We start from the raw sequence: 16,959 nt of genomic DNA on the forward strand, positions 1-16,959 counted from the left end.
TAGATCAGGTTCATACAGTAATTTCCCTTGATTTTATGCCATTTTTTTCGTTTTATTTAGACTAAAAGAAGGCGGCTAAACCTCGTAAGACTTATATTAAGTCTATATGGAAATTTTCCTAGATTGTATGCCATTTTTTGTTAGATTTAGACTACACAAAGGCAACTAAATCTTGTAAGAGTTAGATCAGGTTGATACAGTAATTTCCCTGGATTTTATGCCATTTTTTCGTTTTATTTAGACTAAAAGAAGGCGGCTAAATCTCGTAAGACTTAGATAAAGTCTATATGGAAATTTTCCTCGATTGTATGCCATTTTTTGTTAGATTTAGACTACACAAAGGCAACTAAATCTAGTAAGAGTTAGATCAGGTTAATACAGTAATTTACCTTGATTTTATGCCATTTTTTCGTTTTATTAAGACTAAAAAAAGGCGGCTAAATCAAGTAAGACTTAGATTAAGTCTATATGGAAATTATCCTTGATTGTATGCCATTTTTTGTTTGATTTAGAATACACAAAGGCGGCTAAATCTAGTAAGAGTTAGATCAGGTTAATACAGTAATTTCCCTTGATTTTATGCCATTTTTTCGTTTTATTTAGACTAAAAAAAGGCGGCTACATCTCGTAAGAGTTAGATTAAGTCTATATGGAAATTTTCCTCGATTGTATGCAATTTTTTTGTTTGATTTAGACTACGAAAAGGCGGCTAAATCTAGTAAGAGTTAGATCAGGTTAATACAGTAATTTCCCTTGATTTTATGCCATTTTTTCGTTTTATTTAGACTAAAAAAAGGCGGCTTAATCTAGTAAGACTAAGATTAAGTCTATATGGAAATTTTCCTAGATTGTATGCCATTTTTTGTTTGATTTAGACGACACAAAGAGGGCTAAATCTAGTAAGAGTTAGATCAGGTTAATACAGTAATTTCCCTTGATTTTATGCCATTTTTTCGTTTTATTTAGACTAAAAGAAGGCGGCTAAATCTAGTTAGACTTAGATTAAGTCTATATGGAAATTTTCCTAGATTGTATGCCATTTTTTGTTAGATTTAGACGACACAAAGACGGCTAAATCTAGTAAGAGTTAGATCAGGTTAATACAGTAATTTCCCTTGATTTTATGCCATTTTTTCGTTTTATTTAGACTAAAAGAAGGCGGCTAAACCTCGTAAGACTTAGATTAAGTCTATATGGAAATTGTCCTAGATTGTATGCCATTTTTTGTTAGATTTAGACTACACAAAGGCAACTAAATCTAGTAAGAGTTAGATCAGGTTAATACAGTAATTTCCCTTGATTTTATGCCATTTTTTCGTTTTATTTAGACAAAGAAAAGGCGGCTTAATCTAGTTAGACTTAGATTAAGTCTATATGGAAATTTTCCTGGATTGTATGCAATTTTTTTGTTAGATTTAGACTACACAAAGGTGGCTACATCTAGTAAGAGTTAGATCAGGTTGATACAGTAATTTCCCTTGATTTTATGCTATTTTTTCGTTTTATTTAGACTAAAAGAAGGCGGCTAAATCTCGTAAGACTTAGATTAAGTCTATATGGAAATTTTCCTCGATTGTATGCCATTTTTTGTTAGATTTAGACTACACAAAGGCAACTAAATCTAGTAAGAGTTAGATCAGGTTAATACAGTAATTTTCCTTGATTTTATGCCATTTTTTCGTTTTATTTAGACTAAAAAAAGGGGGCTAAATCTAGTTAGACTTAGATTAAGTCTATATGGAAATTTTCCTAGATTGTATGCCATTGTTTTGTTTGATTTAGAATACACAAAGGCGGCTAAATCTAGTAAGAGTTAGATCAGGTTAATACAGTAATTTCCCTTGATTTTATGCCATTTTTTCGTTTTATTTAGACTAAAAAAAAGGGGCTACATCTCATAAGAGTTAGATTAAGTCTATATGGACATTTTCCTAGATTGTATGCCATTTTTTTGTTTGATTTAGACTACGAAAAGGCGGCTAAATCTAGTAAGAGTTAGATCAGGTTAATACAGTAATTTCCCTTGATTTTATGCCATTTTTTCGTTTTATTTAGACTAAAAAAAGGCGGCTTAATCTAGTAAGACTAAGATTAAGTCTATATGGAAATTTTCCTAGATTGTATGCCATTTTTTGTTTGATTTAGACGACACAAAGACGGCTAAATCTAGTAAGAGTTAGATCAGGTTAATACAGTAATTTCCCTTGATTTTATGCCATTTTTTCGTTTTATTTAGACTAAAAAAAAGGGGCTACATCTCATAAGAGTTAGATTAAGTCTATATGGAAATTTTCCTAGATTGTATGCAATTTTTTTGTTTGATTTAGACTACGAAAAGGCGGCTAAATCTAGTAAGAGTTAGATCAGGTTAATACAGTAATTTCCCTTGATTTTATGCCATTTTTTCGTTTTATTTAGACTAAAAAAAGGCGGCTTAATCTAGTAAGACTAAGATTAAGTCTATATGGAAATTTTCCTAGATTGTATGCCATTTTTTGTTTGATTTAGACGACACAAAGACGGCTAAATCTAGTAAGAGTTAGATCAGGTTAATACAGTAATTTCCCTTGATTTTATGCCATTTTTTCGTTTTATTTAGACTAAAAAAAGGCGGCTTAATCTAGTAAGACTAAGATTAAGTCTATATGGAAATTTTCCTAGATTGTATGCCATTTTTTGTTTGATTTAGAATACACAAAGGCGGCTAAATCTAGTAAGAGTTAGATCAGGTTAATACAGTAATTTTCCTTGATTTTATGCCATTTTTTCGTTTTATTTAGACTAAAAAAAGGCGGCTTAATCTAGTAAGACTAAGATTAAGTCTATATGGAAATTTTCCTAGATTGTATGCCATTTTTTGTTTGATTTAGAATACACAAAGGCGGCTAAATCTAGTAAGAGTTAGATCAGGTTAATACAGTAATTTCCCTTGATTTTATGCCATTTTTTCGTTTTATTTAGACTAAAAAAAGGCGGCTTAATCTAGTAAGACTAAGATTAAGTCTATATGGAAATTTTCCTAGATTGTATGTCATTTTTTGTTTGATTTAGAATACACAAAGGCGGCTAAATCTAGTAAGAGTTAGATCAGGTTAATACAGTAATTTCCCTTGATTTTATGCCATTTTTTCGTTTTATTTTGACTAAAAGAAGGCGGCTAAACCTCGTAAGACTTATATTAAGTCTATATGGAAATTTTCCTAGATTGTATGCCATTTTTTGTTAGATTTAGACTACACAAAGGCAACTAAATCTAGTAAGAGTTAGATCAGGTTAATACAGTAATTTTCCTTGATTTTATGCCATTTTTTCGTTTTATTTAGACTAAAAAAAGGCGGCTTAATCTAGTAAGACTAAGATTAAGTCTATATGGAAATTTTCCTAGATTGTATGCCATTTTTTGTTTGATTTAGAATACACAAAAGCGGCTAAATCTAGTAAGAGTTAGATCAGGTTAATACAGTAATTTCCCTTGATTTTATGCCATTTTTTCGTTTTATTTAGACTAAAAAAAGGCGGCTTAATCTAGTAAGACTAAGATTAAGTCTATATGGAAATTTTCCTAGATTGTATGCCATTTTTTGTTTGATTTAGAATACACAAAGGCGGCTAAATCTAGTAAGAGTTAGATCAGGTTAATACAGTAATTTCCCTTGATTTTATGCCATTTTTTCGTTTTATTTTGACTAAAAGAAGGCGGCTAAACCTCGTAAGACTTATATTAAGTCTATATGGAAATTTTCCTAGATTGTATGCCATTTTTTGTTAGATTTAGACTACACAAAGGCAACTAAATCTAGTAAGAGTTAGATCAGGTTAATACAGTAATTTTCCTTGATTTTATGCCATTTTTTCGTTTTATTTTGACTAAAAGAAGGCGGCTAAACCTCGTAAGACTTATATTAAGTCTATATGGAAATTTTCCTAGATTGTATGCCATTTTTTGTTAGATTTAGACTACACAAAGGCAACTAAATCTAGTAAGAGTTAGATCAGGTTAATACAGTAATTTTCCTTGATTTTATGCCATTTTTTCGTTTTATTTAGACTAAAAAAAGGCGGCTTAATCTAGTAAGACTAAGATTAAGTCTATATGGAAAGTTTCCTAGATTGTATGCCATTTTTTGTTTGATTTAGAATACACAAAGGCGGCTAAATCTAGTAAGAGTTAGATCAGGTTAATACAGTAATTTTCCTTGATTTTATGCCATTTTTTCGTTTTATTTAGACTAAAAAAAGGCGGCTTAATCTAGTAAGACTAAGATTAAGTCTATATGGAAATTTTCCTAGATTGTATGCCATTTTTTGTTTGATTTAGAATACACAAAGGCGGCTAAATCTAGTAAGAGTTAGATCAGGTTAATACAGTAATTTTTCTTGATTTTATGCCATTTTTTCGTTTTATTTTGACTAAAAGAAGGCGGCTAAACCTCGTAAGACTTATATTAAGTCTATATGGAAATTTTCCTAGATTGTATGCCATTTTTTGTTTGATTTAGACTACACAAAGGCAACTAAATCTAGTAAGAGTTAGATCAGGTTAATACAGTAATTTCCCTTGATTTTATGCCATTTTTTCGTTTTATTTTGACTAAAAGAAGGCGGCTAAACCTCGTAAGACTAAGATTAAGTCTATATGGAAATTTTCCTAGATTGTATGCCATTTTTTGTTTGATTTAGAATACACAAAGGCGGCTAAATCTAGTAAGAGTTAGATCAGGTTAATACAGTAATTTCCCTTGATTTTATGCCATTTTTTCGTTTTATTTTGACTAAAAGAAGGCGGCTAAACCTCGTAAGACTTATATTAAGTCTATATGGAAATTTTCCTAGATTGTATGCCATTTTTTGTTTGATTTAGAATACACAAAGGCAACTAAATCTAGTAAGAGTTAGATCAGGTTAATACAGTAATTTCCCTTGATTTTATGCCATTTTTTCGTTTTATTTTGACTAAAAGAAGGCGGCTAAACCTCGTAAACTTATATTAAGTCTATATGGAAATTTTCCTAGATTGTATGCCATTTTTTGTTAGATTTAGACTACACAAAGGCAACTAAATCTAGTAAGAGTTAGATCAGGTTAATACAGTAATTTTCCTTGATTTTATGCCATTTTTTCGTTTTATTTAGACTAAAAAAAGGCGGCTTAATCTAGTAAGACTAAGATTAAGTCTATATGGAAATTTTCCTAGATTGTATGCCATTTTTTGTTTGATTTAGAATACACAAAGGCGGCTAAATCTAGTAAGAGTTAGATCAGGTTAATACAGTAATTTCCCTTGATTTTATGCCATTTTTTCGTTTTATTTTGACTAAAAGAAGGCGGCTAAACCTCGTAAGACTTATATTAAGTCTATATGGAAATTTTCCTAGATTGTATGCCATTTTTTGTTAGATTTAGACTACACAAAGGCAACTAAATCTAGTAAGAGTTAGATCAGGTTAATACAGTAATTTTCCTTGATTTTATGCCATTTTTTCGTTTTATTTAGACTAAAAAAAGGCGGCTTAATCTAGTAAGACTAAGATTAAGTCTATATGGAAATTTTCCTAGATTGTATGCCATTTTTTGTTTGATTTAGAATACACAAAGGCGGCTAAATCTAGTAAGAGTTAGATCAGGTTAATACAGTAATTTTCCTTGATTTTATGCCATTTTTTCCTTTTATTTAGACTAAAAAAAGGCGGCTTAATCTAGTAAGACTAAGATTAAGTCTATATGGAAATTTTCCTAGATTGTATGCCATTTTTTGTTTGATTTAGAATACACAAAGGCGGCTAAATCTAGTAAGAGTTAGATCAGGTTAATACAGTAATTTCCCTTGATTTTATGCCATTTTTTCGTTTTATTTTGACTAAAAGAAGGCGGCTAAACCTCGTAAGACTTATATTAAGTCTATATGGAAATTTTCCTAGATTGTATGCCATTTTTTGTTAGATTTAGACTACACAAAGGCAACTAAATCTAGTAAGAGTTAGATCAGGTTAATACAGTAATTTTCCTTGATTTTATGCCATTTTTTCGTTTTATTTAGACTAAAAAAAGGCGGCTTAATCTAGTAAGACTAAGATTAAGTCTATATGGAAATTTTCCTAGATTGTATGCCATTTTTTGTTTGATTTAGAATACACAAAGGCGGCTAAATCTAGTAAGAGTTAGATCAGGTTAATACAGTAATTTTCCTTGATTTTATGCCATTTTTTCGTTTTATTTAGACTAAAAAAAGGCGGCTTAATCTAGTAAGACTAAGATTAAGTCTATATGGAAATTTTCCTAGATTGTATGCCATTTTTTGTTTGATTTAGAATACACAAAGGCGGCTAAATCTAGTAAGAGTTAGATCAGGTTAATACAGTAATTTTCCTTGATTTTATGCCATTTTTTCGTTTTATTTAGACTAAAAAAAGGCGGCTTAATCTAGTAAGACTAAGATTAAGTCTATATGGAAATTTTCCTAGATTGTATGCCATTTTTTGTTTGATTTAGAATACACAAAGGCGGCTAAATCTAGTAAGAGTTAGATCAGGTTAATACAGTAATTTCCCTTGATTTTATGCCATTTTTTCGTTTTATTTAGACTAAAAAAAGGCGGCTTAATCTAGTAAGACTAAGATTAAGTCTATATGGAAATTTTCCTAGATTGTATGCCATTTTTTGTTAGATTTAGAATACACAAAGGCGGCTAAATCTAGTAAGAGTTAGATCAGGTTAATACAGTAATTTCCCTTGATTTTATGCCATTTTTTCGTTTTATTTTGACTAAAAGAAGGCGGCTTAATCTAGTAAGACTAAGATTAAGTCTATATGGAAATTTTCCTAGATTGTATGCCATTTTTTGTTAGATTTAGAATACACAAAGGCGGCTAAATCTAGTAAGAGTTAGATCAGGTTAATACAGTAATTTCCCTTGATTTTATGCCATTTTTTCGTTTTATTTAGACTAAAAAAAGGCGGCTTAATCTAGTAAGACTAAGATTAAGTCTATATGGAAATTTTCCTAGATTGTATGCCATTTTTTGTTTGATTTAGAATACACAAAGGCGGCTAAATCTAGTAAGAGTTAGATCAGGTTAATACAGTAATTTCCCTTGATTTTATGCCATTTTTTCGTTTTATTTTGACTAAAAGAAGGCGGCTAAACCTCGTAAGACTTGTATTAAGTCTATATGGAAATTTTCCTAGATTGTATGCCATTTTTTGTTAGATTTAGACGACACAAAGACAACTAAATCTAGTAAGAGTTAGATCAGGTTAATACAGTAATTTCCCTTGATTTTATGCCATTTTTTCGTTTTATTTAGACTAAAAAAAGGCGGCTTAATCTAGTAAGACTAAGATTAAGTCTATATGGAAATTTTCCTAGATTGTATGCCATTTTTTGTTTGATTTAGAATACACAAAGGCGGCTAAATCTAGTAAGAGTTAGATCAGGTTAATACAGTAATTTTCCTTGATTTTATGCCATTTTTTCGTTTTATTTAGACTAAAAAAAGGCGGCTTAATCTAGTAAGACTAAGATTAAGTCTATATGGAAATTTTCCTAGATTGTATGCCATTTTTTGTTAGATTTAGACTACACAAAGGCAACTAAATCTAGTAAGAGTTAGATCAGGTTAATACAGTAATTTTCCTTGATTTTATGCCATTTTTTCGTTTTATTTAGACTAAAAAAAGGCGGCTTAATCTAGTAAGACTAAGATTAAGTCTATATGGAAATTTTCCTAGATTGTATGCCATTTTTTGTTAGATTTAGACTACACAAAGGCAACTAAATCTAGTAAGAGTTAGATCAGGTTAATACAGTAATTTTCCTTGATTTTATGCCATTTTTTCGTTTTATTTAGACTAAAAAAAGGCGGCTTAATCTAGTAAGACTAAGATTAAGTCTATATGGAAATTTTCCTAGATTGTATGCCATTTTTTGTTAGATTTAGACTACACAAAGGCAACTAAATCTAGTAAGAGTTAGATCAGGTTAATACAGTAATTTTCCTTGATTTTATGCCATTTTTTCGTTTTATTTAGACTAAAAAAAGGCGGCTTAATCTAGTAAGACTAAGATTAAGTCTATATGGAAATTTGCCTAGATTGTATGCCATTTTTTGTTTGATTTAGAATACACAAAGGCGGCTAAATCTAGTAAGAGTTAGATCAGGTTAATACAGTAATTTCCCTTGATTTTATGCCATTTTTTCGTTTTATTTTGACTAAAAGAAGGCGGCTAAACCTCGTAAGACTTATATTAAGTCTATATGGAAATTTTCCTAGATTGTATGCCATTTTTTGTTAGATTTAGACTACACAAAGGCAACTAAATCTAGTAAGAGTTAGATCAGGTTAATACAGTAATTTCCCTTGATTTTATGCCATTTTTTCGTTTTATTTAGACTAAAAAAAGGCGGCTTAATCTAGTAAGACTAAGATTAAGTCTATATGGAAATTTTCCTAGATTGTATGCCATTTTTTGTTTGATTTAGAATACACAAAGGCGGCTAAATCTAGTAAGAGTTAGATCAGGTTAATACAGTAATTTTCCTTGATTTTATGCCATTTTTTCGTTTTATTTAGACTAAGAAAAGGCGGCTTAATCTAGTAAGACTAAGATTAAGTCTATATGGAAATTTTCCTAGATTGTATGCCATTTTTTGTTTGATTTAGAATACACAAAGGCGGCTAAATCTAGTAAGAGTTAGATCAGGTTAATACAGTAATTTCCCTTGATTTTATGCCATTTTTTCGTTTTATTTTGACTAAAAGAAGGCGGCTAAACCTCGTAAGACTTATATTAAGTCTATATGGAAATTTTCCTAGATTGTATGCCATTTTTTGTTTGATTTAGAATACACAAAGGCGGCTAAATCTAGTAAGAGTTAGATCAGGTTAATACAGTAATTTTCCTTGATTTTATGCCATTTTTTCGTTTTATTTAGACTAAAAAAAGGCGGCTTAATCTAGTAAGACTAAGATTAAGTCTATATGGAAATTTTCCTAGATTGTATGCCATTTTTTGTTTGATTTAGAATACACAAAGGCGGCTAAATCTAGTAAGAGTTAGATCAGGTTAATACAGTAATTTCCCTTGATTTTATGCCATTTTTTCGTTTTATTTTGACTAAAAGAAGGCGGCTAAACCTCGTAAGACTTATATTAAGTCTATATGGAAATTTTCCTAGATTGTATGCCATTTTTTGTTAGATTTAGACTACACAAAGGCAACTAAATCTAGTAAGAGTTAGATCAGGTTAATACAGTAATTTTCCTTGATTTTATGCCATTTTTTCGTTTTATTTAGACTAAAAAAAGGCGGCTTAATCTAGTAAGACTAAGATTAAGTCTATATGGAAATTTTCCTAGATTGTATGCCATTTTTTGTTTGATTTAGAATACACAAAGGCGGCTAAATCTAGTAAGAGTTAGATCAGGTTAATACAGTAATTTTCCTTGATTTTATGCCATTTTTCGTTTTATTTAGACTAAAAAAAGGCGGCTTAATCTAGTAAGACTAAGATTAAGTCTATATGGAAATTTTCCTAGATTGTATGCCATTTTTTGTTTGATTTAGAATACACAAAGGCGGCTAAATCTAGTAAGAGTTAGATCAGGTTAATACAGTAATTTCCCTTGATTTTATGCCATTTTTTCGTTTTATTTTGACTAAAAGAAGGCGGCTAAACCTCGTAAGACTTATATTAAGTCTATATGGAAATTTTCCTAGATTGTATGCCATTTTTTGTTAGATTTAGACTACACAAAGGCAACTAAATCTAGTAAGAGTTAGATCAGGTTAATACAGTAATTTTCCTTGATTTTATGCCATTTTTTCGTTTTATTTAGACTAAAAAAAGGCGGCTTAATCTAGTAAGACTAAGATTAAGTCTATATGGAAATTTTCCTAGATTGTATGCCATTTTTTGTTTGATTTAGAATACACAAAGGCGGCTAAATCTAGTAAGAGTTAGATCAGGTTAATACAGTAATTTCCCTTGATTTTATGCCATTTTTTCGTTTTATTTTGACTAAAAGAAGGCGGCTAAACCTCGTAAGACTTATATTAAGTCTATATGGAAATTTTCCTAGATTGTATGCCATTTTTTGTTAGATTTAGACTACACAAAGGCAACTAAATCTAGTAAGAGTTAGATCAGGTTAATACAGTAATTTTCCTTGATTTTATGCCATTTTTTCGTTTTATTTAGACTAAAAAAAGGCGGCTTAATCTAGTAAGACTAAGATTAAGTCTATATGGAAATTTTCCTAGATTGTATGCCATTTTTTGTTTGATTTAGAATACACAAAGGCGGCTAAATCTAGTAAGAGTTAGATCAGGTTAATACAGTAATTTTCCTTGATTTTATGCCATTTTTTCGTTTTATTTAGACTAAAAAAAGGCGGCTTAATCTAGTAAGACTAAGATTAAGTCTATATGGAAATTTTCCTAGATTGTATGCCATTTTTTGTTTGATTTAGAATACACAAAGGCGGCTAAATCTAGTAAGAGTTAGATCAGGTTAATACAGTAATTTTTCTTGATTTTATGCCATTTTTTCGTTTTATTTAGACTAAAAAAAGGCGGCTTAATCTAGTAAGACTAAGATTAAGTCTATATGGAAATTTTCCTAGATTGTATGCCATTTTTTGTTTGATTTAGAATACACAAAGGCGGCTAAATCTAGTAAGAGTTAGATCAGGTTAATACAGTAATTTTCCTTGATTTTATGCCATTTTTTCGTTTTATTTTGACTAAAAGAAGGCGGCTAAACCTCGTAAGACTTATATTAAGTCTATATGGAAATTTTCCTAGATTGTATGCCATTTTTTGTTAGATTTAGACTACACAAAGGCAACTAAATCTAGTAAGAGTTAGATCAGGTTAATACAGTAATTTTCCTTGATTTTATGCCATTTTTTCGTTTTATTTAGACTAAAAAAAGGCGGCTTAATCTAGTAAGACTAAGATTAAGTCTATATGGAAATTTTCCTAGATTGTATGCCATTTTTTGTTTGATTTAGAATACACAAAGGCGGCTAAATCTAGTAAGAGTTAGATCAGGTTAATACAGTAATTTTCCTTGATTTTATGCCATTTTTTCGTTTTATTTAGACTAAAAAAAGGCGGCTTAATCTAGTAAGACTAAGATTAAGTCTATATGGAAATTTTCCTAGATTGTATGCCATTTTTTGTTTGATTTAGAATACACAAAGGCGGCTAAATCTAGTAAGAGTTAGATCAGGTTAATACAGTAATTTTCCTTGATTTTATGCCATTTTTTCGTTTTATTTAGACTAAAAAAAGGCGGCTTAATCTAGTAAGACTAAGATTAAGTCTATATGGAAATTTTCCTAGATTGTATGCCATTTTTTGTTTGATTTAGAATACACAAAGGCGGCTAAATCTAGTAAGAGTTAGATCAGGTTAATACAGTAATTTTCCTTGATTTTATGCCATTTTTTCGTTTTATTTTGACTAAAAGAAGGCGGCTAAACCTCGTAAGACTTATATTAAGTCTATATGGAAATTTTCCTAGATTGTATGCCATTTTTTGTTAGATTTAGACTACACAAAGGCAACTAAATCTAGTAAGAGTTAGATCAGGTTAATACAGTAATTTTCCTTGATTTTATGCCATTTTTTCGTTTTATTTTGACTAAAAGAAGGCGGCTAAACCTCGTAAGACTTATATTAAGTCTATATGGAAATTTTCCTAGATTGTATGCCATTTTTTGTTAGATTTAGACTACACAAAGGCAACTAAATCTAGTAAGAGTTAGATCAGGTTAATACAGTAATTTTCCTTGATTTTATGCCATTTTTTCGTTTTATTTAGACTAAAAAAAGGCGGCTTAATCTAGTAAGACTAAGATTAAGTCTATATGGAAATTTTCCTAGATTGTATGCCATTTTTTGTTTGATTTAGAATACACAAAGGCGGCTAAATCTAGTAAGAGTTAGATCAGGTTAATACAGTAATTTTCCTTGATTTTATGCCATTTTTTCGTTTTATTTAGACTAAAAAAAGGCGGCTTAATCTAGTAAGACTAAGATTAAGTCTATATGGAAATTTTCCTAGATTGTATGCCATTTTTTGTTTGATTTAGAATACACAAAGGCGGCTAAATCTAGTAAGAGTTAGATCAGGTTAATACAGTAATTTTCCTTGATTTTATGCCATTTTTTCGTTTTATTTCGACTAAAAAAAGGCGGCTTAATCTAGTAAGACTAAGATTAAGTCTATATGGAAATTTTCCTAGATTGTATGCCATTTTTTGTTTGATTTAGAATACACAAAGGCGGCTAAATCTAGTAAGAGTTAGATCAGGTTAATACAGTAATTTTCCTTGATTTTATGCCATTTTTTCGTTTTATTTTGACTAAAAGAAGGCGGCTAAACCTCGTAAGACTTATATTAAGTCTATATGGAAATTTTCCTAGATTGTATGCCATTTTTTGTTAGATTTAGACTACACAAAGGCAACTAAATCTAGTAAGAGTTAGATCAGGTTAATACAGTAATTTTCCTTGATTTTATGCCATTTTTTCGTTTTATTTTGACTAAAAGAAGGCGGCTAAACCTCGTAAGACTTATATTAAGTCTATATGGAAATTTTCCTAGATTGTATGCCATTTTTTGTTAGATTTAGACTACACAAAGGCAACTAAATCTAGTAAGAGTTAGATCAGGTTAATACAGTAATTTCCCTTGATTTTATGCCATTTTTTCGTTTTATTTAGACTAAAAAAAGGCGGCTTAATCTAGTAAGACTAAGATTAAGTCTATATGGAAATTTTCCTAGATTGTATGCCATTTTTTGTTTGATTTAGAATACACAAAGGCGGCTAAATCTAGTAAGAGTTAGATCAGGTTAATACAGTAATTTTCCTTGATTTTATGCCATTTTTTCGTTTTATTTAGACTAAAAAAAGGCGGCTTAATCTAGTAAGACTAAGATTAAGTCTATATGGAAATTTTCCTAGATTGTATGCCATTTTTTGTTTGATTTAGAATACACAAAGGCGGCTAAATCTAGTAAGAGTTAGATCAGGTTAATACAGTAATTTTCCTTGATTTTATGCCATTTTTTCGTTTTATTTAGACTAAAAAAAGGCGGCTTAATCTAGTAAGACTAAGATTAAGTCTATATGGAAATTTTCCTAGATTGTATGCCATTTTTTGTTTGATTTAGAATACACAAAGGCGGCTAAATCTAGTAAGAGTTAGATCAGGTTAATACAGTAATTTCCCTTGATTTTATGCCATTTTTTCGTTTTATTTTGACTAAAAGAAGGCGGCTAAACCTCGTAAGACTTATATTAAGTCTATATGGAAATTTTCCTAGATTGTATGCCATTTTTTGTTAGATTTAGACTACACAAAGGCAACTAAATCTAGTAAGAGTTAGATCAGGTTAATACAGTAATTTTCCTTGATTTTATGCCATTTTTTCGTTTTATTTAGACTAAAAAAAGGCGGCTTAATCTAGTAAGACTAAGATTAAGTCTATATGGAAATTTTCCTAGATTGTATGCCATTTTTTGTTTGATTTAGAATACACAAAGGCGGCTAAATCTAGTAAGAGTTAGATCAGGTTAATACAGTAATTTTCCTTGATTTTATGCCATTTTTTCGTTTTATTTTGACTAAAAGAAGGCGGCTAAACCTCGTAAGACTTATATTAAGTCTATATGGAAATTTTCCTAGATTGTATGCCATTTTTTGTTAGATTTAGACTACACAAAGGCAACTAAATCTAGTAAGAGTTAGATCAGGTTAATACAGTAATTTTCCTTGATTTTATGCCATTTTTTCGTTTTATTTAGACTAAAAAAAGGCGGCTTAATCTAGTAAGACTAAGATTAAGTCTATATGGAAATCTTCCTAGATTGTATGCCATTTTTTGTTTGATTTAGAATACACAAAGGCGGCTAAATCTAGTAAGAGTTAGATCAGGTTAATACAGTAATTTTCCTTGATTTTATGCCATTTTTTCGTTTTATTTAGACTAAAAAAAGGCGGCTTAATCTAGTAAGACTAAGATTAAGTCTATATGGAAATTTTCCTAGATTGTATGCCATTTTTTGTTTGATTTAGAATACACAAAGGCGGCTAAATCTAGTAAGAGTTAGATCAGGTTAATACAGTAATTTTCCTTGATTTTATGCCATTTTTTCGTTTTATTTAGACTAAAAAAAGGCGGCTTAATCTAGTAAGACTAAGATTAAGTCTATATGGAAATTTTCCTAGATTGTATGCCATTTTTTGTTTGATTTAGAATACACAAAGGCGGCTAAATCTAGTAAGAGTTAGATCAGGTTAATACAGTAATTTTCCTTGATTTTATGCCATTTTTTCGTTTTATTTAGACTAAAAGAAGGCGGCTAAACCTCGTAAGACTTATATTAAGTCTATATGGAAATTTTCCTAGATTGTATGCCATTTTTTGTTAGATTTAGACTACACAAAGGCAACTAAATCTAGTAAGAGTTAGATCAGGTTAATACAGTAATTTTCCTTGATTTTATGCCATTTTTTCGTTTTATTTAGACTAAAAAAAGGCGGCTTAATCTAGTAAGACTAAGATTAAGTCTATATGGAAATTTTCCTAGATTGTATGCCATTTTTTGTTTGATTTAGAATACACAAAGGCGGCTAAATCTAGTAAGAGTTAGATCAGGTTAATACAGTAATTTTCCTTGATTTTATGCCATTTTTTCGTTTTATTTAGACTAAAAAAAGGCGGCTTAATCTAGTAAGACTAAGATTAAGTCTATATGGAAATTTTCCTAGATTGTATGCCATTTTTTGTTTGATTTAGAATACACAAAGGCGGCTAAATCTAGTAAGAGTTAGATCAGGTTAATACAGTAATTTTCCTTGATTTTATGCCATTTTTTCGTTTTATTTAGACTAAAAGAAGGCGGCTAAACCTCGTAAGACTTATATTAAGTCTATATGGAAATTTTCCTAGATTGTATGCCATTTTTTGTTAGATTTAGACTACACAAAGGCAACTAAATCTAGTAAGAGTTAGATCAGGTTAATACAGTAATTTTCCTTGATTTTATGCCATTTTTTCGTTTTATTTTGACTAAAAGAAGGCGGCTAAACCTCGTAAGACTTATATTAAGTCTATATGGAAATTTTCCTAGATTGTATGCCATTTTTTGTTAGATTTAGACTACACAAAGGCAACTAAATCTAGTAAGAGTTAGATCAGGTTAATACAGTAATTTTCCTTGATTTTATGCCATTTTTTCGTTTTATTTTGACTAAAAGAAGGCGGCTAAACCTCGTAAGACTTATATTAAGTCTATATGGAAATTTTCCTAGATTGTATGCCATTTTTTGTTAGATTTAGAATACACAAAGGCAACTAAATCTAGTAAGAGTTAGATCAGGTTAATACAGTAATTTTCCTTGATTTTATGCCATTTTTTCGTTTTATTTTGACTAAAAGAAGGCGGCTAAACCTCGTAAGACTTATATTAAGTCTATATGGAAATTTTCCTAGATTGTATGCCATTTTTTGTTAGATTTAGACTACACAAAGGCAACTAAATCTAGTAAGAGTTAGATCAGGTTAATACAGTAATTTTCCTTGATTTTATGCCATTTTTTCGTTTTATTTTGACTAAAAGAAGGCGGCTAAACCTCGTAAGACTTATATTAAGTCTATATGGAAATTTTCCTAGATTGTATGCCATTTTTTGTTTGATTTAGAATACACAAAGGCGGCTAAATCTAGTAAGAGTTAGATCAGGTTAATACAGTAATTTTCCTTGATTTTATGCCATTTTTTCGTTTTATTTAGACTAAAAAAAGGCGGCTTAATCTAGTAAGACTAAGATTAAGTCTATATGGAAATTTTCCTAGATTGTATGCCATTTTTTGTTTGATTTAGAATACACAAAGGCGGCTAAATCTAGTAAGAGTTAGATCAGGTTAATACAGTAATTTTCCTTGATTTTATGCCATTTTTTCGTTTTATTTAGACTAAAAAAAGGCGGCTTAATCTAGTAAGACTAAGATTAAGTCTATATGGAAATTTTCCTAGATTGTATGCCATTTTTTGTTAGATTTAGACTACACAAAGGCAACTAAATCTAGTAAGAGTTAGATCAGGTTAATACAGTAATTTTCCTTGATTTTATGCCATTTTTTCGTTTTATTTTGACTAAAAGAAGGCGGCTAAACCTCGTAAGACTTATATTAAGTCTATATGGAAATTTTCCTAGATTGTATGCCATTTTTTGTTAGATTTAGACTACACAAAGGCAACTAAATCTAGTAAGAGTTAGATCAGGTTAATACAGTAATTTTCCTTGATTTTATGCCATTTTTTCGTTTTATTTTGACTAAAAGAAGGCGGCTAAACCTCGTAAGACTTATATTAAGTCTATATGGAAATTTTCCTAGATTGTATGCCATTTTTTGTTAGATTTAGACTACACAAAGGCAACTAAATCTAGTAAGAGTTAGATCAGGTTAATACAGTAATTTTCCTTGATTTTATGCCATTTTTTCGTTTTATTTAGACTAAAAAAAGGCGGCTTAATCTAGTAAGACTAAGATTAAGTCTATATGGAAATTTTCCTAGATTGTATGCCATTTTTTGTTTGATTTAGAATACACAAAGGCGGCTAAATCTAGTAAGAGTTAGATCAGGTTAATACAGTAATTTTCCTTGATTTTATGCCATTTTTTCGTTTTATTTAGACTAAAAAAAGGCGGCTTAATCTAGTAAGACTAAGATTAAGTCTATATGGAAATTTTCCTAGATTGTATGCCATTTTTTGTTTGATTTAGAATACACAAAGGCGGCTAAATCTAGTAAGAGTTAGATCAGGTTAATACAGTAATTTTCCTTGATTTTATGCCATTTTTTCGTTTTATTTTGACTAAAAGAAGGCGGCTAAACCTCGTAAGACTTATATTAAGTCTATATGGAAATTTTCCTAGA

This window comes from Euprymna scolopes, chromosome 43 (assembly GCF_053919585.1).
Source record: "Euprymna scolopes isolate OS-2025 chromosome 43, ASM5391958v1, whole genome shotgun sequence".
Lineage (NCBI taxonomy): Eukaryota > Metazoa > Mollusca > Cephalopoda > Sepiida > Sepiolidae > Euprymna > Euprymna scolopes.